The following is a 25,778-nucleotide window of genomic DNA, read 5'->3' on the forward strand; positions in this document are numbered from 1 at the left end:
AGAGAGGAAAATAAAAAGAAAGACTTCGGGTTTAATTATGAGGTGTAAAACAAATAAAAGGAAATATACTCAAATTTGGTTCAATAGTGGATACATAAACGGGTAGGCTTTTTGGGAAAAGTGGGTTTATCCTAGGTGCCCCTATCACATTAAAACATTACGTTCAACATGTAGTCTCAATATGCATTGTGATTACAAGTTCTAGAATATCCTAATTAGTTCGACACACACAAGTGAAACAATGAGCAAGAAAGAAAATGTATGCTCGTTAGGCCCAAATCTCACAAGAAACGTTTATGTGCATTGAGTCGAGTTCATCTTTATCGACAAAAGCATGAAACATCAATACTCAACAAAAATTCACTAGTTATATCAATCACTAATCATGCAAATTAAATTCGATCAAAAACATGGTTATAATCCAAAAGGAAGCAAGAGTATAAAGAGAAATTCAAGACTAGCAACCAACGATCCCAACATATCAACATCATAATAACGAAATTTCAAACAATTAAACAACCCCCACTTATTCTGTTTTGTCTCAAAACATATATCAAATTTAAAAACAAAGAGAGGGAAAAAGAGTACTCCTCAATCTAGTGGCGACCGCGACCACGTTGAGGCGAGCTGTTGTAGAGTAGAATGTTTGATACTGCATTGTTATGTTCAAACTTTTCTGCGCAGTTCGAACCAAATCTGTTTTTTTTTTCTGCACTGTTTTTTCTGCATTGCATTATTCAAATCTGTTGTGTATTTTTCTACACTATTCGAACCAAATCAATTTTTTTGCACTGTTCTGTTCGAATTTTTTTGCACAGTTCGAACTGAGTTAGTTTTTCTACACTATTTTTTCGTTAAATATTCGATCGGAATTCGGATCTATTCAGAGAAAAATAAAAAAAATAAATTAAAATAAATAGAATGAAAATAAAGTTTGCTAAAAAATAAAATAAAAATAAAACAAAAATAAAATGAAATAAAAAATAGAACGAAATGGGTTGCCTCCCATCAAGCGCTTTTGTTTAACGTCGTTAGCTCGATGACTTGATTTTTCAAAGTATGGGTTCCTTTAAATTGATTTCTTCGATTAGACCAACAGGAGTATTTTCATAATACAGCTTCAATCTTTAACTGTTAACTTTAAATCAAACTCCTGAGTTATCTTCAACTTTAACAGCACTGTGAGGAAATACTTGAGTTACTGTAAACGGTCCGAGCCATTTTGATTTGAGCCTTCCTATAAAAAGTTTAAATTTGGAGTTAAATAATAAAACCTTTTGACCGACAGAAAAAGTTTTAAAAGAAATTCTACTATCGTGAAATTCTTTTCTTTTGTTTTTTCTTTAAATATCTGAGCATTATCATAGGCATTTCTTCGGATTTCCTCAAGTTCTTGAATGTGTAATTTCCGATCTTCACCAATTGCATCCATGGCCATGTTATATTGTTTAACGGCCCAATAAGCACGATGTTCTAACTCAACTGGTAAATGGCACGGTTTATCGAAAACAAGCCGTATGGTGACATCCCAATGAGACCTTTATAAGCAGTTCGATATGCCCAAAGTGCATCGGTTAATTTTAAACTCCATTCCTTTATGTTCGGTTTAACAATTTTCTCAAGAATTGTTTTAATTTCCTGATTTGATACTTCTGTCTGTCCATTTGTTTGTGGATGGTAAGCGATAGCAATTCTTTGAGTTACTCCAAAGTTTTTCATTAGTGACTCGATCACTCGATTTATGAAATGTGTTCCTTTGTCCCTTATTATAGCCCCGTGGCGTGCCAAGTCTAGAAAAAAATATTTTTCAAAAAATTAACTGTAGTTTTAGCATCATTATTCCGAGTGGCCTTAGCTTCCACTCATTTAGAAACATAATCTACAACTAAAATAATATAAGTATTTCCATATGACAAAGTAAAATGACCCATATAGTCGATTCCCCAAACATCAAAAATTTCACAAACTTGTATAAAATTAAGCGGCATTTCATTCATACGGCTTAAATTACCTATACGTTGACATCTTTCACAAGTTTTACAAAATAGATAAGATTCCTGAAAGATGTTAAGCCAATAGAAACCGTATTCAAGAATTTTATGGGTTGTACGTTTTGGCCCAAAATGACCACTGCAAGAGTAAAAATGACAAAATTACAAAATTGAATTTACCTGACTTTCGGCAATACATCGCCGAATTACCTGATCCGAGCAATGCTTCCATAAATAAGGATCCTCCCAAATATAGTATCGGGATTCTCGCTTAATTCGATTGATTTCAGCTCTTGGCAAATCTAATGGCAACTTACCTGTGGCCAAATAATTAACCATGTCCACAAACCATGGAGTTATGCTTTGTGCCACCATCAATTTTTGTTCAGGAAATTCTTCTCTAAGTGGTGAGTCGGATGTGGAAAGGGGAATTCGAATCAAGTTTTTCACTACCAGATTTTCGCATCCCTTTTTGTCTTTGATTTCTAAGTTAAATTCCTGTAAAAGCATGATCCATCGGATAAGCCTTGGTTTTTCTTCCTTTTTGCTCATCAAACACGTTATAGTTGCATGGTCAGAAAAAAACAGTAATTGTAGTGCTAAGTAAATAAGATTTAAATTTTTCTAAAGCAAAAATTATAGCAAAAAGTTCTTTTTCCGTAGTGGAATAATTTTTCTGAGCCGATTCCAAAGTTCGGGATGCACAAGCTATGACATGTGGTTCTTTCCCTATTTTCTGGCCGAGAACAGCTCCAACGCTAGTATCTGATGCATCACACATAAGTTTAAAGGGATAATTCCAATTTGGCGGCTGAACAATTGGACCTGAAATAAGCTTTTCCTTTAATGAATCGAATGACTCCTTGCAGTTTGAATTAAAGTCAAAGTCTTGATCTTTTTGAAGTATATTTCATAAAGGTTGTGCTATCTTCAAAAAGTCCATAATAAACCTGCAGTAAAATCTTGCATGGCCAAGAGAAGAACGAATTTCCCTCACAGTTGTGGGGTAAGAAAGTGAGTGTATAACATTTGTTTTAGCTTTATCAACTGTAATCCCTTTTGAGAAAACAATACGACCTAAAATTAAACCTTTATCAACCATAAAATGACATTTTTCATAGTTCAAAACAATGTTATATTCTAAGCATCTTTTAATCACATTAGTTAAATTATCAAGACATTCATTAAAAGAGTTACCATAAACCGTGAAGTCATCCATGAAGACTTCAATTCCTTTCTCCACATAGTCCAAAAATATACTTAACATGCATCTTTAAAATGTGGTCGGCGCGTTACAAAGACCAAAGGGCATTCGTCTATATGCAAATGTACCGAAGGAACAAGTAAAAGTCATTTTTTCTTGATCCTCTGGCACTACTGGGATTTGGAAAAAAAACTGAAAAACCATAAGGCAACAATAATGAGTTTTCTCAACTAATATTTCAATTATTTGGTCTATAAAAGGAAGAGGAAAATGATCTTTTCGAGTAAGAGAGATCAACTTCATGTAATCAATACAAACTCGCCATCCATTTTGAACTCTTGTTGGCACTAACTCCCCTTCTTGATTTTTGACCACTGTAACTCCCGTTTTCTTGGGAACCACATGAATCGGACTTACCCAATTTCTATCCGATATCGGATAGATTACATTAGCATCAAGGAGTTTCTAAATTTCCTTCTTCACTACTTCCATCATCGGTGGATTTAATCGGCGTTGTCCTTCTCGTGATGGCTTTGCTCCTTCTTCGACTTTGATCTTGTGCAAGCAAGTCGAGGGACTTAATCCTTTAATGTCAGCAATAGTCCATCATATGGCTTCTTTGTGAGAGTGCAACACTGCTACCAAAGCTTTCTCTTCTCCTTCGGACAATTTACTTGAGATGATCACTGGTAAGGTTCCATTTTCGCCCAAAAATGCATATTTCAAATGTTCCGGTAATTGCTTCAATTATACCTCAGGTGCCTACAAAACTGAAGGTAAAATTTTAGTTTTAGAGTAAGATAAAGATAAATTACAATTTATTGAATTAATATTTTCAAACTCCCTTTCTTCCACTGCGTGACAAAGTTCAGGATCCCTAAAAAAAATCATAAGAAAAATAACATTCAATATATTCATCAATTAAAGGATTTATAACATCAACAAAATTAATTCTTTCAACATGATCAGGGAATTTTATTGCCTTCTAAACATCAAATTCAATGATCTCACCATCAAATTCCATTGTTAGTATATCACTTCTAACATCGACCTTTGTATGTGATGTGCTTAGGAAGGGTCAGCCTAAGAGTACCTCGGAATAAGAATCTGCCTATCATGTTCCATGTCAATGACATAGAAATCTACAGGAAAAAATAATACATCGACCTTTACCAAGACATTTTCCATTACTCTTAATGGATAGATCACAGATCGATCAGCCAACTGTATGGTTATTCTTGTTTCCTTCAAAGACTCGTTAGTAATCATTTTATAAATAGAAAATGGCATAACATTGATTGAAGCTCCTAAGTCACACATTGCACATGTAATTTTAAAATAATCTATTTTACAAGGCATAGCGAACATACCTTGATCCTTTATCTTTGGTGGGAGCTTTCGTTGAAAAATTGTAGAGACATGTTCTCCCAAAATTACCTTATCGTGCCCCATTAATTTCCTCTTTGTAGTACAAAATTATTTTAAAAATCAAGCATACCTTGGTACTTGTCAAATTACTTCAAGAAGATGTATGTTGACTTGAACTTTTTGGAACACCTCTAAGATCTCATTTTCTTCAGCTCTTTTATCATGCTTCATCAACCTTTATGGGAAGGGTGGTGGCGTGATTTCATGAGAAGAAAGAGAAAGATGTGAGTCATGCGTACCTTGTATTTCTGAAGGTGATGTGTCCTCTTGTTCTTCCTGATGTACGGTTTTTTGCTGTTGGAACTTCGGGTGAGATAACTTTTCTACTTCGGAGTGTGATAACACTAACATTGTTTCTCGGATTTAACTCCATTTGAGAAGGTAGTCTTCCTTGTGATTCCAATTTTCCCATAGTTTGAGCAAGTTGGCTTACTTGGTTATCTAACTCTTGAAGGTGTGTTTCAGTTCGGCTTTGGATTATTTCCTGGGATGCAATGAACTTTTCTTGTGAAATTGCTAACTTCCCTATAAGTTCCTCAAATGATGGTTTTTTCGTTTGTTGTTGATGAGGATAAGTTGGTCTCTAATTTGCCGCATAGCTAAAGTTTGAGTGTTCTCATCATCCTAGATTATAAGTATTGTTGTATGGGTTCTATTGTCTTTGTGGAGGACCTGAAAAGTTCCCTACAACATTGATTTCTGCATTGCCTCCTTCTTTTATTAGCGGGCAACAATCTGTCGAATGGTCTAGCTTTTTTGCATATCGCACATGCTCTTGTTGATCCAGATTTTCATGCAACAAGTGAATTAACTACTTCAGTTAATTTGTCTAGCTTATTCTCAAGGGAAAAAGTACTTATCTCGTGAACCCGTCGGCTGGGTTCACTTGAAAACTGTTGAGAGTTGGCTGCCATGGTTGAAATCAATTCCCTTACTGTTGTTGGGGTCATGTTGACTAATGCTCCTCCACTGGCGGCATATACCATTTTCATCTCCATTGGTAAAAGGCCTTCATAAAAGTATTGAAGTAACGTTTGCTCGTTTAATCCATGTTGCGGACAACGTGCGCAAAGCTTTTTAAATCTCTCCTAATAGTCATAAAGACTTTCTTCTCTCTTTTGTTGAATGGAAAGAATGCTCATTCGTAACTTGCTTGCTTTAGCCGCTGGAAAGAATCTGTGAAGAAAAATGCGATTCATGTCACCCTATGAATTAACTGAATTTGGAGGTAAATAAAATAATCAATCTTTAGCCAAATCGGCTAAAGAGAAAGGGAAAGCTCTCAATTTAATTTAATCATCGATAAATCCATTTGGTTTCATGCTAGTGCAAACCATGTGGAATTCCAAAAAGTGTTTGTACGAATCTTCATTGGGAAAGTCATGGAAAGTGGGAAGAAGATGAATGAGTCCCGTCTTTAATTAAAACGGAGTCCCGACACTAGGAAAATTAATTCATAATGGCGTCTGAGTGACAGGAGTTGTGGCTAGTTCTCGGATTATTTGTTCTTCTTCTGCCATCGGAATATTGTATACATCTGCTTCAGAGTTCGGATTTGATTCTGTTTCTGATCTCATCTCTTGTTCTTCTTGTCTTTTTCTCTTTTCTCGAAGCTTTTGTCCGTGAATTTTTTGTGCTTGTGCTTCGATCTCTGGATCTAGATCTACTAATTCACCTAGGTTCCTTCTAGTCATAAATCAAAAACTAGAAAAAAAAATCAGTACTTTCTGTTAGTCCCCGATAACGGCTCCAATTTGGTAACCGTCGTTTTGTTATCAAAATAATTTCGGCTTCTTAATTAAATAGAAAGGAAAATGTAGTATATATAAGAAGGGTCGATCCACAGGGACTATGGTTTTTGTGATTTAGTAAAATTGTTTCTTGATTTTAGGAAAAGATATAATTCCAGGTAAAATTTAAAAGGTATAAAAAATAAATAATTATAAATTAAAAAAACAAAAATAATAAAATAATAAATAATGAATTAAAAATAGTAATAAAGATAAAAGGGTGGTTTTAAATTATTTAAAGAAGTATAATGAGAAAAAATTAAATAAACAAATAAATAAAATAAATAAATTGGGATAAAGGAAACTTATAGTGAAAGCAGCCTCAGACTTCAGTTTTGCCTCAAATTCCTCGGATCATCGAAACAGATTTTACTTCAAGATTCACTTTGGTTTACAGGGATAATTCTTCACTGCCAACTCGGATTTTGTTATTTCAACAATAACTGATTCCGGTCTCAGTTTCCTCTTAGCAAAAAATATTTTGCTAAGTGTGTTCTCGGGAAGTTGAATATGCTTCAATAAGCAAATCCTTCTTCAAACGTTAACCATAACAACATCCGGACCAATGTCGAAATCTTTTTGATTTGAAAAGTAAGCTTATAAAATAGAGAGAAAAATCTGAAGCGATTTAAGTACATTACAATTCTCACGTTTGGAATTGAGTATTCGCTTTAGTCTTCGGGTTGAAAGAAAATTAGCTAAGCATGACCAATGTCATACTTAGCATAATTGAAAACGAAATTCTAAAGAAAAATAAAGGAGTATGCGAAAATAGAGAGAAAGTTAGAGAGAAAAAGAAGATTTTATTCTCAGATGAGAGAGATATGTTTTTAGGCTCACCCTTAGAGGGTATTTATAGCCTTCAAATTCCTAAAAACAAGCTAAAACATCTTAAATCCTAATTAAAACACTTAAAACTATTTAAACTAAAATACCTGAAACAAAGATAAAATATAAAAATAATATCCTAAAACTTAATTAAAATATCAAAACCTGTTTAAACTAAAATACCTAAAACAATGATAAAATATAAAAATAATATCCTAAAACTTAATTAAAATACTAAAACCTATTTAAACTAAAATACCTAAAACAAAGATAAAATATAATAGTTAAAATATTATCCTAAAACTTGAGTTTAATTCAATTTCAAATTCCAGAAACGTGCGGCCAATTCATTCGTCTTTCTAGAAATGCTGACTGGATCTTTTAGAAGGTGCTGATGTCATCGCCTCGTTAGATGCTTCATGCCCAAAGTCATGCCCACTAGTTCAACTTCGATTCTGAAAATAAAAAAACTGCAAAATTCTGTCATTTTAGTGCAATTTCCAAAATCTAATGTCATGCACAGAAAATGAACAGTTAAGCCACAAAAACCAATGATTAAGGAGTAATTTAAAGCAAAATGTTAACTAAATTAAGCACTTATCAGTTTGTATTATGATGTAGTCTAGGGTCACACGTGTATCACATAACTCACACCCCTCTAACCTACAAACTAGGTACTTTGGATGAGACCCGGGTCACACTTGCATATAAAACACCTGGCTAGCCTATTTCTCTAAAGTAAAGGATGATTCTAGGTCAACACTACATTAGAACATCAATGTCATACAAAAGTAAATTAGGAGTCCTTTTTTGTTTCCCGAGTGTCGAACAAAGACATAAGTCTTATGACATATTATCTCATATGATTCTTATGACTATCACACATGTCCCATTATCATCACATTATTATCAATTACAACGTTTCTAGACTCCTCAGTCTAGTGTCATATCAATAGTAGCATAAATTATTTCATTCACTTAAGCTCATAAGGGCAAATTACTAATTTTAGTTACTTAAGGACATTCTAATAATTCACCACACTCATAAGTATATTTATGTTTAATACTTATAGAAAAAGTAATTAATTAATTATCAGAGTTTTAACATCTTTTTTCATGCACTCTCAAGCTTTTTGTATCTCTTATTATCTCTAAGGGCATTTCGGTTATTTTACCCAATTAAGGGTATTTCATGCTTTCTCTAAAGTTTACCAAGCAATTACTAGTATTTTACATCATTTCGTAGAGTTTTATGCTTTCAGATGTATTTTTAGATCCTTATAAGACATTATTCACAACTAAGGGCAATTTGGTAATTCTAGTCCTTAAGGATATTTAGTAATTTCTCACATTTTCAAGCTACCTATCTGGTCTCGATCGTTGTTAAACTCCTCACTCTTGAGTATATTTGATATCACAAAATCCACTAAACAGTCCTCAAAGATGGTATCAATACCTTTATATGGGTATCGATACTTACTATAAGGTATCAGTGCTTTCCCTAAGTAGCGATACAAAAAATAGTATTAAAAGTCTCTCAAATAATGAAAAATTGAAGGCAAAAACAACTTGGAAAAATCACTTTATAGATTTTGATGTTTTGATCTTTTATAAATTAGTCACTAAAATTCTAATTTTAATAAAATTCAATTTAGTCACTTAATAAAATCAAATTAAAACCTCACTAAAAGAATATTTAATATTTCGAAATCATATCTCAATATTTTCAAATTTTTTATAGTAAATTTCAAAAATACAATTTAATTGGAAACCAATGAAATTACCCGATTACCGACTCGAAACTACTAACTTAGATTTTGGGATGTTACACATCAGTTCCTTACATACACTTATAAAAGTACTAGATGAAGCATGACCTAATCTTTTATACCACAAGGCATACAAACTGGAACTAGAATCACCTATAGGGCTAACTTGAGCATTATTACAAACAGTTGGTTTATTGACATAAAAAACAAACAAAAAATCTTTGATTTGTCCTTGAAGTAAGACTTTATCATTAACCTTATCACAGTGACAGATCTAGAAGTTTAAAAATAGGGGTCTAAAATTTTAATACTCTATTCTAAAAAAATTTGGGTATGCAAGTTTTCTTATTAGTTTTTATCTATTCTCATTAGCAAAATAAACTATATTTAACATTTTTCTCAAAATAATGGTGTGCAATGGCTCCCCTGTGGAGCCATGTACATCTACCCCTGTTTTATCACGAACACAACATTCTTGTGCATGAAACTCGAAAAACACACCATTGTCCCTAAAAAATTGATAAAGAGTGTAAATTCTTCTTTATTCTAAGTGCATGTAGCAAATCATTTAGCATACGATAATATGAAGGAAAAATATTACCAACCATATCAATAGTTAAAGACACCATGATAACCGTCGTTTTGCTATCAAAATAATTCCTAGCTTCTTAATAAATAAAAATGAAAATGTAGTATAGAGAAGCAGGGTCGATCCACAGGGACTGTGGTGTTTCTGATTTAATAAAACTCTTTCTTGATTTTAGAAAAAGATAGAATTCTAGATGAAGTTGAAAAGATATATTAAAATAAAATAAAATAAAGAAAAATAATATAATAATAAATATTAATAGTAATAGTAATAAATATAAAGGGGGATTTTTTAAAAGTTATAGTTAAAATAAAAATAATAATTAAATAAAATAATAATTAAATAAACAAATTAAAGAGATTAAGATAAAGAGAAACTTATTGTGAAAGCAGCCTCGGACTTCAGCTTCGACTCAAATTCCTCGGATCATCGAAACAAATTTTTACTTCAAGATTCACGTAAGCTTACAAGAACAATTCTTCGTTGCCAACTTGGATTGTGTCGTTTCAACAACAACTGATTCCGATCTCAGTTTTCTCTTAGCAAACAATTTTGCTAAGTGTGTTCTCGGGAAGTTGAATATGCTTCAATAAGCAAATCCTTCTTCGAACATTAACCATAACAATATCCAGACCAATGTCGAAATAGATTTGATTTGAAAAGTAAGCTTCAGAAAACATAGAGAAAATCCGAAGCGATTTAAGTACCTTAAATTTCTCACGTTTGGAATTGAGAATTTGCTTTAGTTTTCGGCTTGAAAGAAAATTAGCTAAGCATAACCAAAGTCATACTTAGCATAATAGAAAAGTATGCAAAAAATAGAGAGAAAGCTAGAGAGAAAAAGAAGATTTTATTCTTAAATGAGAGAGATATCTTTCTAGGCTCACCTTTAGAGGGTATTTATAGCCTTCAAAATCCTAAAAACAAGCTAAAACATCTTAAATCCTAATTAAAACACTTAAAACTATTTAAACTAAAATACCTACAAAAATATAATATAATATTCTAAATCCTAATTAAAATACTAAAACCTATTTAAATTAAAATACAAAGATAAAGATAAAATATAAAAATAATATCCTAAAACGTAATTAAAATACTAAAAACCTATTTAAACTAAAATAAAAAGATAAAATATAATGTTTAAAATATTATCCTAAATTTAAGTTTAATCCAAATCCGAATTCCAGCCAGCTTTGATTCCGAAAATAAAAATCTTCAGAATTGTGTCCTTTTTGTGCAATTTTCATAATCTTACGTCCTGTACAGAAAATAAATTAAAATGAACAAATAAACCACAAAAATCAATGATTAAAGAGTAATTTAAAAGTAAAATATTAACTAAATTAAGCACTTATCAAATTCCCCCTCACTTATTCAATGCTTGTACTCAAGCATTCTTCAATTAACATATCAAAATCATAAGTTGTCATCTTCAATTTCAATTTATTCCTCAAACTCCAATCGAATTAAGTCCATGAAATTTGTCGAATTCTAGTTACAATCAAGCAAAGACATAACCAAGAAAATTTAAAGTAGACAAGATATCTCAATTAATTGCCAACTTCAATGAAACATGACTCAATACCTCACAAAGATTCACACATATCCACTCAAAGTGTTTGGGGTAAATGGAACCGCTCAAACCGAAACTAACCAAAATATTACCATAGGCTTGGAATCCAATCAAGTCTCCACCATGAAAAATGAACATAATGCAATAATCAAGGGGTCTTTAAACAAGGTGTAACGGGGCTTAGGTTAGGGTAGGGAAAGGCCGAAAAGAAAGATTTAAAATACCGAAACAAGAGATAAAAATAATTAAGAACAATCCACGAATTAACATGAAGCGCAATGAAGAACAAAACAAGGAAAAAGAATAGATGAAAGACAATTGAAGCGATTGATTTTTTTTCCTTCCTTTTTTTTCGAACAAAGGGTCTTTTTTTTGCTGTTCGATACAGTGAACAACTTTTTTTTTGAAACATTGATTTTTTTTTCTTTTCTGGAACAACAATGATACAAGATCTCAAGTCTCGGTAAGGGTGTGAAAAGAGGGAAAAAAGGCTTCGGGTTTAATTATGAGGTGTAAAAACAAAGAAAGGGAAATATGCTCGAATGTGGTTCACTAGTGGATATATAAATGGGTATTTTTTTGGGAAAAGTGGGTTTATTCTAGGTGCCCCTATCACATTAAAATATTACGTTCAACATGTGTTCTCGATATGCATTGTGATTACAAGTTCTAGAATATCTTAATTAGTTCGGCACACACAAGTCAAACAATGAGCAAGAACGAAAATGTATGCTCGTTAGGCTCAAATATGCATTGAGTCAAGTTCATCTCTATTGACAAAAGCATAAAATATCGATACTCAACAAAAAATTCACTAGCTATATCAATCACCAATCATGCAAATTAAATTCGATAAAAAACATGGTCATAATCCAAAAGGAAGCAAGAGTATAAAAGCGAAATTCAAGACTAACAACCAACGATTACAATATATCAACATCAGAATAACTCAATTTCAAACGATTAAACAAGTCAAGAAAAATTTGACACGTGCTTATCCTTCCCCCTTCACTTATTCCGTTTTGTCCCAAAACGTATATCAAATTTAAAAACAAAGAGAGGAAAAAAAAAGAATACTCCCCAATCTAGTTGCAATCACGGCCACATCGAGACGAGCTGTTGTAGAGTAGACTGTCCGATGATGCACTGTTATGTTCGAACTTTTCTGCACAGTTCGAACCAAATCTGTTTTTTTTTTTTTGCACTGTTTTTTTTATGCACTGCATTGTTTGAATCTACTGTGTATTTTTCTACACTGTTTGAACCAAATCAGTTTTTTCTGCACTGTTCTGTTCGAATTTTTCTGCACAGTTCGAACCAAGTCAGTTTTTTTGCACTGTTTTTTTGTTAAATATTCGATCGAAATTCAGATCTGTTCAAAAAAAATTAATCAAAATAAAATAATTAGAATGAAATAAAGTTCGCTAAAAAATAAAACGAAAATAAAAAAATAAAAACAAAAATATAACGAAATGGGTTGCCTCCCATCAAGCGCTTTTGTTTACCGCATTAGCTCGACGACCTGATTTTTCAATGCGTGGGTTCCTCTAAATTGATTTCTTCGATTAGACCAACCGAAGCATTTTCATAATATGGCTTCAATCTTTAACCATTAAATTTAAATCGTACTCATGAGTTATCTTCAATTTCAACAGCACCGTGAGGAAATACTTGAGTAACTGTAAACGGTTCGAGCCATTTTGATTTGAGTTTTCCTGCAAAAAGTTTAAATTTGGAGTTAAATAATAAAATCTTTTGACCGACAAAAAAAATTTAAAAGAAATTCTACTATCGTGAAATTCTTTTGTTTTTTTTCTTTAAATATCTTAGCATTATCATAGGCATTTCTTCGGATTTCCTCAAGTTCTTGAATGTGCAATTTCCGAGCTTCACCAATTGCATCCATGTCCATGTTACATTGTTTAACGGCCCAATAAGCCCGATGTTCTAACTCGATCGGTAAATGGCATGGTTTACCGAAAACAAGCCAGTATGGTGACTTCCCAATATGACCTTTATAAGTAGTTCGATATGCCCAAAGTGCATCGGTTAATTTTAAACTCCAATCCTTTCGGTCCGGTTTAACAATTTTCTCAAGAATTGTTTTAATTTCTCGATTTGATACTTCTGTCTGTCCATTTGTTTGTGGATGGTAAGCGGTAGCAATTCTTTGAGTTACTCCAAATTTCTTCATTAGCGACTCGATTACTCGGTTGATGAAATGTGTTCCTCTGTCGCTTATTATAGCCCGTGGCATGCCAAACCTGGAAAAAATATTTTTAAAAAAATTAATTATAGTTTTAGCATCATTATTCCGAGTTGCTTTAGCTTCCACCCATTTAGAAACATAATCCACAACTAAAATAATATAAGTATTTCCAAATGACGAAGTAAAAAGACCCATATAGTCGATTCCCCAAACATCAAAAATTTCACAAACTTGTATAGAATTAAGTGGCATTTCATTCCTATGGCTTAAATTACCTGTACGTTTACAGCTTTCACAAGTTTTACAAAATAGATAAGAATCCCGAAAGATGTTAGGCCAATAGAAACGGCATTCAAGAATTTTATGAGTTGTATGTTTTGGCCCAAAATGACCACCGCAAGAGTAAGAATGAAAAAGTTGTAAAATTGAGTTTACCTCACTTTCGGCAATACATCGTCGAATTACCTGATCCGAGCAGTGCTTCCATAGATAAGGATCGTCCCAAATATATAGTATCGAGATTCTCGCTTAATTCGATTGATTTCAGCTCTCGTCAAATCTAATGGTAACTTACTTGTGGCCAAATAATTAACCATGTCTGCAAACCATGGAGTTATGCTTTGTGCCACCATCAGTTTTTCTTCAGGAAATTCTTCTCTAAGTGGTGGTTCGAATGTGGAAAGGGGAATTCGACTCAAGTAATCTGCTACCAGATTTTTGCATCTCTTTTTGTCTTTAATTTCCAAGTTAAATTCCTGTAAAAGCAGGATCCACCGGATAAGCCTTGGTTTTGCTTCTTTTTTGCTCATCAAATACCTTATAGCATAAACCGTGAAGTCATCCATAAAGACTTCGATGCCCTTCTCCACATAGTCAGAAAATATACTTAGCATGAATCTTTGGAAAGTGGTTGGTGCATTACAAAGACCAAAGGGCATTCGTATATATGCAAATGTACCGAAGGGACAAGTAAAAGTCATTTTTTCTTGATCATCTGGCGCCACTGGATTTGGAAATAACCTGAAAACCCATCAAGATAACAATAATGAGTTTTCCCAGCTAATCTTTCAATCATTTGATCTATAAAAGGAAGAGGAAAATGATCTTTTCGAGTAAGAGAGTTCAACTTCCTGTAATCAATACAAACTCGCCATCCATTTTGAACTCTTGTTGGCACTAACTCCCCATCTTGATTTTCGACCACTGTGACTCTTGTTTTCTTGGGAACCACATGAATCGGACTCACCCAATTACTATCCGAAATTGGATAGATTACGTCAGCGTCAAGGAGTTTCTGAATTTCTTTCTTTACTACTTCCATCATCAGTGGATTTAATCGACGTTGTCCTTCACGTGATGGCTTTGCTCGTTCTTCGAATTTGATATTATGCATGCAAGTCGAGGGACTTAATCCTTTAATGTCGGCAATGGTCCATCATATGGCTTCTTTGTGAGAGCGCAATATCGCTACCAAAGCTTCCTCTTCTCCTTTGGATAATTTACTTGAGATGATCACTGGTAAAGTTTCATTTTCGCCCAAAAAGACATATTTCAAATGCTCCGATAATTGCTCAATTCTACCTCAGGTGCCTGCAAAACAGAAGGTAAAATTTTAGTTTTAGAGGAATATAAAGATAAATCAGAATTGATTGAATTAATATTTTCAAACTCCCTTTCTTCATCTTTGTGGCAAAGTTCAAAATCCTTAAAAAGATCATAAGAAAAATTAGATTCAATATATTCATCAATTAAAGGATCTATAATATCATCAAAATTAATTCTTTCAACATGATCAGGGCATTTCATTGCTATGTAAACATCAAATTCAACGATCTCACCATCAAATTCCATTGTTAGTTTACCACTTCTAACATCGATTTTTGTATGTGCTGGGCTTAGGAAGGGTCGGCCTAAGAGTACCTCGGAATAAGAATCTGACCTATCATGTTTCATGTCAATGACATAGAAATCTACAGGAAAGAATAATACATCGACATTTACCAAGACATTTTCCATTACTCCACTGGATAGATCATAGATCGATCAGCCAACTGTATGGTTATTCCTGTTTCCTTCAAAGGCAAATTAGTAATCATTTTATATATAGAAAATGGAATAACATTAATTGAAGCTCCTAAGTCACACATTGCACGTTTAATTTTGAAATTACCTATTTTGCAAGGTATAACGAACATACCTTGATCCTTCATCTTTGGTGGGAGTTTTCGTTGAAAAATTACAGAAACATGTTCTCCAAAATTTACCTTTTCGTGTCCCATTAATTTCCTCTTTGTAATGCAAAGTTCTTTTAAAAATCGAGCATACCTTGGTACTTGTTGAATTACTTCAAGAAGAGGTATGTTGACTGAACTTTTTGGAAAACCTCTAAGATCTCTCTTTCTTCAGCTCTTTTATCACGCTTCATCAACCTTGATGGGAAGGGTGGTGGCGTGATTTCATGAGAAGAAAGAGAAGGATGTGAGTCAGACGTACCTTGTATTTCTGGAGGTGGCATTTCCTCTTGTTCTTCCTGACGTGCGTCTTCCTGATGTGCGTCTTTTTCTGCTGGAACTTTGGGTGAGATAACTTTTCCACTTCTGAGTGTGATGGAACTAACATTCTCTCTCGGATTTAACTCCGTTTGAGAAGGTAGTTTTCCTTGTGATTCCAATTTTTCCATAGTTTGAGCTAGTCGGCTTACTTGATTATCTAACTCTTGAAGATGTGTTTCGGTTCGGTTTTAGAATTTTTCTTGGGATGCAATGAACTTTTATTGTGAAATTGCTAACTTTCCTATGAGTTCCTCCAATGATGAGTTTTGCGTTTGTTGTTGAGGAGGCGGCCTTTGTTGATAAGTTGGTCTCTGATTTACCGCATAGCTGAAGTTTGGGTGGTCTCGCCATCCTGGATTGTAAGTATTGTTGTATGGGTTGTATTGTCTTTGTGGAGGACCTGGAAAGTTCCCTACTGCATTGATTTCTGCATTGCCTCTTTCTTGTATCAGCGGGCAACAATCCGTCGGATGGTCTAGCTTTGTAAATATCCCACATGCTCTTGTTGCTCCAGATTTTCCTGCAACAAGTGAATTAACCACTTCAGTTAATTTATCTAATTTATTTTCAAGGGAAAATGTACTTATCTCGTGAACCCGTCGGCTGGGTTCACTCGAAAACTGTTGAGAGTTGGCTGCCATGGTTGAAATCAATTCCCTTGATGTTGTTGGGGTCATGTTAACTAATGCTCCTCCACTGGCGGCATCCACCATTTTCATCTCCATTGATAAAAGACCTTCATAAAAGTATTGAAGTAATATTTTCTCACTTAATCCGTGTTGCGGACAACGTGCACAAAGCTTTTTAAATCGCACCCAATAGTCATAAAGGTTTTCTTCGCTCTTTTGTTGAATGGAAAGAATGCTCCTTCGCAACTCTCTTGCTTTAGCCGCTGGAAAGAACCTATCAAGAAATATTCGATTCATGTCAGCCCATGAATTAACTGAATTTGGAGGTAAATAAAATAACCAATCTTTAGCCAAGTCAGATAAAGAGAAAGGGAAAGCTCCCAATTTAATTTGATCCTCGGTAACTCCCTGTGGTTTCATGCTAGTGCAAACCATGTGGAATTCCAACAAGTGTTTGTACGGATCTTCAGTTGGAAAGCAGTGGAAAGTGGGAAGAAGATGAATGAGTCCTGTTTTTAATTGAAACGGAGTCCCGCCACTAGGAAAATTAATGCATAATGGCGTCTGAGTGACAGGAGCTGTGGCTAGCTCTCGGATCGTTTGTTCTTCTTCTGCCATCGGGATGTTGTATGCGTCTGCTTCAGAGTCTGTCTCTGGAATTGATTCTGCTTCTGAACTTTGCTCTTGTTCTTCTTGTCTTTTTCTCTTTTCTCGAAGCGTTTGTTCGTGGATTCTTCGTGCTCGTGCTTCGATCTGTGGATCTAGATCTACTAATTCACATGGGTTACTTCTGGTCATAAATCAAAAACTAGAAAAATAAATCAGTACTTGCCGTTAGTTCCAGCAACGGCGCCAATTTGATAACCGTCGTTTTGCTATCAAAATAATTCCTAGCTTCTTAATAAATAAAAATGAAAATGTAGTATAGAGAAGCAGGGTTGATCCACAGGGACTGTGGTGTTTATGATTTAATAAAACTCTTTCTTGATTTTAGAAAAGATAGAATTCCAGATGAAGTTGAAAAGATATATTAAAATAAAATAATGTAATATAATATATATAATATATATAATATAATATAATATAATATAATATATATATAATATATATAATATAATAATATAAAAATAAAAAATATAAAAGGGGGATTTTTTAAAAGTTGTGGTTAAAATAAAAAAATAAGAATTAAATAAAAAATAATTAAATAAACAAATTAAAGAGATTAAGATAAAGAGAAACTTATTGTGAAAACAGCCTCAGACTTCAGCTTCGCCTCAAATTCCTCGAATCATCGAAACAAATTTTTACTTCAAGATTCACGTAAGCTTACAAGAACAATTCTTCGCTGCCAACTCGGATTGTGTCGTTTCAACAACAACTGATTTCGATCTCAGTTTCCTCTTAGCAAACAATTTTCTAAGTGTGTTATCGGGAAGTTGAATATGCTTCAATAAGCAAATCCTTCTTCGAACATTAACCATAACAATATTCGGACCAATGTCGAAATAGTTTTGATTTGAAAAGTAAGCTTCAAAAACAGAGAGAAAATCCGAAGCGATTTAAGTACCTTACAATTCTCACGTTTGGAATTGAGCCTTCGCTTTAGTCTTCGGCTTGAAAGAAAATTAGTTAAGCATAACCAAAGTCATACTTAGCATAATAGAAATGTATGTGAAAAATAGAGAGAAAGCTAGAGAGAAAAAGAATATTTTTATTCTCAAATGAGAGAGATATCTTTCTAGGCTCACCCTTAGTGGGTATTTATAGCCTTCAAAATCCTAAAAACAAGCTAAAACATCTTAAATCCTAATTAAAACACTTAAAACTATTTAAACTAAAATACCTAAAAAAATATAATATAATATTCTAAATCCTAATTAAAATTCTAAAACCTATTTAAACTAAAATACAAATATAAAGATAAAATATAAAAATAATATCCTAAAACTTAATTAAAATACTAAAAACCTATTTAAACTAAAATACAAATATAAAATATAATGTTTAAAATATTATCCTAAATTTGAGTTTAATCCAAATCCGAATTCCAACCAGCTTTGATTCCGAAAATAAAAATCTGCAGAATTGTGTCCTTTTTGTGCAATTTTCATAATCTTACGTCATGTACAGATAATGAATTAAAATGAACAAATAAACCACAAAAATCAATGATTAAAGAGTAATTTAAAAGTAAAATATTAACTAAATTAAGCACTTATCACACCATCACCAACCGTGAGCTTACCTAGGTCACTATTATCAACACAATGTGCAACATTACTTGTATTCGGTGTTACATGGTGCATGGCACTTGAATCGACCATCCACTAATCACGACCAGGTGTAGACGCAACATGCACCTGAGGCTACCCCTATGATCTGCTAAGGCAGCAAGCACATCCAGATCTATCATACGAAATGTAGTGAACACTAGCTGTCTCCTCTTTAGAACGAGACTGGCCATCCATTTCCACAATTCCAAGAAAGGTCTGATCAAACCTGTTCCAGCACCGACTAACTAAATGATCGACTTTCCCACACGGTTGACATTGCACTCAAGATCTCCCCCGACCTCGACCACTGCCTCTGCTAGCAGTATTAGATTAATGGCAATGCACCTTATGATTATGCTCAGTGTTCGAATTACTGGTTGCCACTCCACCATAAGCAACTTGTGCACTGACAACCAGGGTCTCCTCTTGAGTTGCAAACCCAGCCAACGGCGTTTCTGCATCCACAAGCATCGTGGAGACTTTCTTCAAAAGAAGAGAATCACTCGTGGTTGTTATAACTATTATAAACGATTGGTATTCCCTTAGTAAGCCTTTCAGGATACTAGCAATATGCTCGACCGTATGAATTGAGCTCCTTCAAGAGGCTCATGCATCGCATGTTTCTTTTACTCGTGTGAGGTACGATCGCATGCTATCATTACCTTTCTTCAATGACTGCAGCTTGTAATGTAGGTTCATAATTGTCGTTGTGGAACTGTTTGCAAAGATTGCAACACTATATGCTAAATCTCAACTGTCGTATCTGCACCCATAAATTTAGGTAGCAAATGACAGCTGATCGTAGACAATAACCAGACGCAAGCGCACTATCTTATTTGATAAAATCCTCATAAGCCTCGTTAACCACCATTGCTCCACTAGAATATGCAACCTCTTCAGCCGGAGGCTACATCACACCGTTAAGAAACTGCTCTAGACAATGGTTCCGCACAGTGAACAACCCTTGTTGCTTCCACAGCAAAAAAAAAAAATAGTTTATCGAGAACTACATTCACTTTTTTTTTAGTGAATATTTTTCCGTTTCTTGAAGACAACTGCACTTGCACACCCTCAGCAGTAGCACCAATCTGACTTCGAAGGGAAGAGGAAGGCATTCCACCAAAACTAAGCAGCGGATAGACATTAAGGATCACCAGAACCTTCTGCGATTGAAACATGTCGAATTTACCAGGAAGAGTAAGAATAATACTAAAGTGAACATGAATGATACTATTCTTTTCATTAATTGATAGAGAAGTACACTTGACTATAAAGCACTAACTTCAACAACTTGCAGCAACCGAATAACCAGTCTACCTAGGGGCGAGCAACACTCGATTCGACTCGAAAAATTGATTTTTTTTTTCAATTTTGAGTTATTCAAGTCAACTCAAATTATCAATTTGGTTTTCGAGTTCTGAGTCGAGTTGAATTTTTGAAAATTCGAGTTACTCAAAAAACCGAAAATTTGACCAAGTATTTTGACAGTTTTATGATTTAGTCATTGATTTCATTATTTCTTCAATTCCACCATCATTTAAAGTCCATTTTTTTACCAAATTGAATCACATGCTCCTAAGCTATCGTATAATATATGTATACTTTCAATTTCTCTTGTTGATAATAAATTTTCTATTTTTCAATTTAGTCATCAACTTTTCATATCTTCCTTATTTTTTTCAATTCATCATTTATTTTAAGTCCAATTTTTACTAAATTTGAACAACATGCTCCTAAACCATCATAGAATACATTTGCACTTTTGATTCCCCTTTTTGATAATAAAGTTTTAATTTTTCAATTTAGTCCCTCAACTTTTCATATCCTTATTTCTTCAATTCATCCTTTACTTTAAGCCTGTTTTTTACCAAATTAAACCATATGCTCCTAAACTAGCATAGAATACATGTGTACTTTTAATTCTCTTTTTGATAATAAATTTAATATTTTTCAATTTAGTCCCACAACTTTTCATTTCTTCCTTATTTCTTCAATTCATCCTGTAATTAAGTCCATTTTTTTACCAAATTTGAATCACATGCTCATATATCATAGTAAAATTAATACCTAAGTAACTTCAATACTTACTTTTCTTTACTAAAAATGGACTCACTTTTTTATTTAGTCCCTTAACTTTGTATTTTACTCAATTTGGTCTTTTGACTAGAATCGTTTACAAATTCTTTCTTCTCATCAATTCTTGACTCCTTTTGTCTCATCAATATTTACCCTCAAAATATTTTCTTTAAAATATAATATTATGAATATATTTTATAATTTTAGATTGTATTTGATATATTAAATAACATTATTAAGCAAAAAGAATATATATATATATATATATATATATATTAATGGCTAAACAAAGTAAAAATATTTTTGGAATAAATCCTTGCCATAATACTAAAATAATTATAATAAAATTAGTATTAAACTTGAATAACTCGACTTGAATAACTCGACTCGAATTTCTTAAACTCGACTCGACTTAAAAAATTTCAAGTTAAGTTCGAGCTGTGAAATGTGAATCGTCAACTCAAATAACTTAAAATTTTTTGACTCGGCTCGGTCGGTATGCTCACCCCTAACTCTAACTACTTAACTATTAGTGATTATAAATTAAGTTTTAATAAATACTTTTTTATTTTAAATAAAATATTATAGGAACACCACATGTTGAATATATTAGAAGATAATATTACTAAAAGCGTTAATTGCATCATATATCCCCAATATATGACCCTCATTTTAAATTAGTCCCTAATCTTTTAAACATTTTAATTTCATCCTTAAAATATGACTATTATTCTAAATTATTCCTCAAACTTTTGAACATTTCATTTTTCATCCCCAACCTATGATCATCATCCTAATTGGTCCTCAAAATTTTGTATATTTCAATTTTATCCTAAATTATTCGTTTATATTAATCACATCTCTTGTTAATAAAATCATTAGGCAAGTTATATTATTATATGTTTGAAAAAAATAAATTTTAGGTTAGACTATGGTTGAAATGGATTACATAATTGGATTAATTTGGGGATGAAATTGAAAGATTTTAAAGTTTAGGGACCAATTTGGAATGAGATCCATGATTTGGGGATGAAATTTAAATTTTCAAAAGTTTAAGGACTAATTTAGAATGAGAGTCATAGTTTAAGGATGAAATTAGAATACTTAAAAGTTTAAGGACTAATTTGAAATGATAGTCATATTTTAAGGACATACGATGCAATTAACTCTTACTAAAAACTAATTTTATAAATTTTAAATAAAATAAAATTATCTAATGTATTGAGATATATGAAAGTAAAAAATCGAACAATAAAGAAAAAATTTATGTTCGACAATAATTTCGAATCCGAGTAACATAAATTATATATATACCAATGGCAATCAGTGAAAATAAAGTCACCAAAGTAATTGGTTACTATACAAGAAATCGTATGATAAAATTGATTGCAAGTTGCAATCTTTATAAACGTCCAATAATTTACAATGATACAAAAGTACTAAGAAATGGTATGAAGTTGGAGGGGACCAACAACTTGAACAAGTCTTAAAGACATGGAAGTGAAGTAAATCAGAAAAAGGCCTCCCCCAAGGACCCCATCAAGCCTCAGTCCTTAATTGGCAGTACCAAAATTGTCCATAGCAAGGCAGCAACTAGAAAAACCAAGTGTTTCAAATAGATAAGGGTCTAGGAATCTCCATAGGCGAAGGGTATCCGTACCAAGTAGAGCCAACAAGGGACAGCCCTAAACCGAAGAGCATGTTGAAGATGGGACCGGCATAGCAGCCTGATAGGGCCACTTGTGCCCTTTTGGACCACCATTCAATGCCATGGTCAAGTTGGTTATCAGGTCTCCGAGCGAGTTGCCCCAAGCGAGGGCGGTGAGACGAGGATCGAGTGACTGATTCCGAGTATGTAGCCGAGCGAAACTAATAGGCCAACTAGTTCTTGAGCTATGATGTAGCTCCAAATCACACTCATTATGAACCCTCCGGCTAGCCATGGGAATAAGCATTTTTGTGGAGGGCTGGATTTTTGGGTTTTAGGCATGCTAGAACACCAAAATCAGGCCGAAAAGGCACCCAATCCATAGGCTATTACACTTATTTTGTCATCTTGAAGGTCCCAAATTACAGATAAGAGAATTGGTGCCAATGACACTGAAACAACCGCCATTGGCTTAGACCATCTATCTTTACAAGCTATTGGAATTGTCAATCTCCTAGGTAAATAAAGGGGCATCTCTAGTCCAAATTAACATACTGCAAAATCTCTTTGTTTCCACTGACCCCTTTTCATCTTCCATATTCCCTCCCTCTAAACATTCAGTCTCCACTTTCTCAATTCCGTCAAGATCGGTTTTTTTCAAGCCACAAGAATCGGAATCGAAGACGTCCGTAGCACCGGAATTCCAGACAATGTATACTATATAAACAAGGATGACATACACAATGTACATTAAGGAAAAGGCCATGGATCCCCAAATAGTGATTCTCCCATAAACCAATATCAAAGTCAAGGAAAAAAGAACCAAAAGGAGGAAGCAAACATCTCTTACAAAGGCCTGTTTGTTAATCCGAACTTCCTTCCGGCGCACAACGTGCTAATGGTTCCAACCACGACACAAGTCACAAACAAAGCCCCACCCAGAACTGTGTTCAGGGCAACATCTTGTGTCTCTCCGTCCATGAAGGATACCATGCTCGAAAAAACATCAGGAGCACCATTGCCGAGTGGCAAGAGTGTGACACCCGCAAGTGTGGGGGACAATTTCAAGAAACACGACAAGCTTTCAAGAGAGTAACAAAAGTATTCGGAAGCTGTGTTTCCCAACAGATAAAACAAGATAAGGAGCCAAAGGATCAAAAGGGAAGTCCCAAGAACTGAAATCCCCAAAATTGCAATAGAAAAGGTAAAGATAATCAACATATCCTTGAGAAAACATGGGTTATTGGACTTAAGTAAAGAGCATTTGGCTTTGTAATCATCTAAATTCAACAGTCCACTACAGTTTTGCTGATTAGTCCAGGATTTGGGTTTATAACTGGTTAAGACAAGAGATCCTGAAGATCTGAAACATGTCATCAAGAAAACAGAAGACGACAAGACAAATGAAAGGTTGAGGAAAACGATGATGTACCTGTTGCTCTTGTGTTCCTCAGAAACAGAACCTAAAGCGCCTTTGGACGTCTGCATGAATCAAGCTCTGCTAAAATTGGAAGAGAGAAGTAAACGCAGTAGTTTGAGCTCTACTATGTGGGAGAGTTTGTTTTTAAGGAGAAAGGAGATGAAAATTATATTGATTAATCGAAGAGAAAATCGCCTCAGTGACCAAAAATACCTTATAATATACGATTTTAACCAATTTTTTTTGGATTTGCCAAAATGACCAATAAAATCGCAACGCGATATTAAAATCGCAACGCGTTTTAGAAAAATCGCAACGTTAAAAGAAAATCGCAACGGTCAAAAGAAATCGCAACGCGAGCTTCCAAGTTCGCACGCGATTTAAGAAAATCGCAATGCGATTGATGAATCGCAATGCGATTGAGAGAGTCGCAACGCGATTTAGAAGAGAATCGCAATGCGACTGAGAGATTCGCAATGCGACTGAGAGAATCGCAACGCGATTTAGAAGAAAATCGCAATGCGACTGAGAGAATCGCAATGCGACTGAGAGAATCGCAACGCGATTTAGAAAATCGCAACGTTAAAAAGAAAATCGCAACGTCAAAAGATAGTTAAAAAATTTTGTTTCTTAAGAATTTTCTCTAAAAAGATACGTGTCGAAGACACGTATTACCACGACCACGACCACGACCACGACCACGACCCGACCGACCCGACCCGAGACGACGGCGGCGGCGGCGGCGCGCGAGAGTCCCCTTGTCCTCTTTCACTCAACAAGGAAGTGCAAATACAAGCCTTAAATACCATTCCCAATAGTATTTCCAATACTATGTGGGATTGAGCATTACCAACACTTGTTCCAAATCATTATTCTTCATAAGTTATCATCCATTACAATATGAATAGTCGTGTTAATGAACCAATATCCTCATTAATATGGTATTGTTGAACAAAAGATGATGATGATCTTATTAAAGACCATCTAATACGAAAGAATCCAATGCATAAACCGATACCTTATTGTGAAACTAATTCATAGAGGTTGTACGTGAAAAAAAATCTTTACTTTTATAGTAAATATCTATCTCAATAATTTTAATATAAAAAATATATTTTTTATTTAATAATAGAATATTTATGTATTTATCAAGTTATAATTTTAAATACTTATTAAAATGAATTAATTTATTATCGATAATTCATATTGTAATGGATGATAACTTATGAAGAATAATGATATTGGGAACAAGTGTTGGTAATGCTCAATCCACATAGTATTGGAAACACTATTGGGAATTATATTAAGGCTTGTATTTTGCACTTCCTTGTTGAGTGAAAGAGGACAAGGGGGACTCTCACGCGCCGCCGCCGCCGTCTCTCTCTCGGGGTCGGGTCGGTCGTGGTCGTGGTCTGGTCGTGGTCGTGTGGTCGTTGTAATCGTGTCTTCGACACGTCCGCGCGAACTATCTTTTTAGAGAAAATTCTTAAGAAACAAAATTTTTTACTATTCTTTTGACCGTTGCGATTTTCTTTTTAACGTTGCGATTTTCTAAATCGCGTTGCGATTCTCTCAGTCGCATTGCGATTCTCAGTCGCATTGCGATTTTCTTCTAAATCGCGTTGCGACTCTCTCAATCGCATTGCGACTCTCTCAATCGCATTGCGATTCAATCAATCGCATTGCGATTTTCTTCTAAATCGCGTTGCGAACTTGGAAGCTTGCGTTGCGATTTTCTTTTGACCGTTGCGATTTCTTTTAACGTTGCGATTTCTAAATCGCGTTGCGATTTTGAT

The 25,778-nt window shown here is 33.9% G+C and overlaps 1 pseudogene; it reads right to left on the minus strand.

Moving 5' to 3' along the window:
- Positions 1-22,314: 22,314 nt before the first annotated feature.
- Positions 22,315-24,123, minus strand: LOC120163239 (annotated as a pseudogene).
- Between the last annotated feature and the right edge of the window lie 1,655 nt (positions 24,124-25,778).

Source organism: Hibiscus syriacus, unplaced genomic scaffold (genome assembly GCF_006381635.1).
Source record: "Hibiscus syriacus cultivar Baekdansim isolate YM2019G1 unplaced genomic scaffold, ASM638163v2 tig00111432_pilon, whole genome shotgun sequence".
In the NCBI taxonomy this organism is placed as follows: Eukaryota; Viridiplantae; Streptophyta; class Magnoliopsida; order Malvales; family Malvaceae; genus Hibiscus; species Hibiscus syriacus.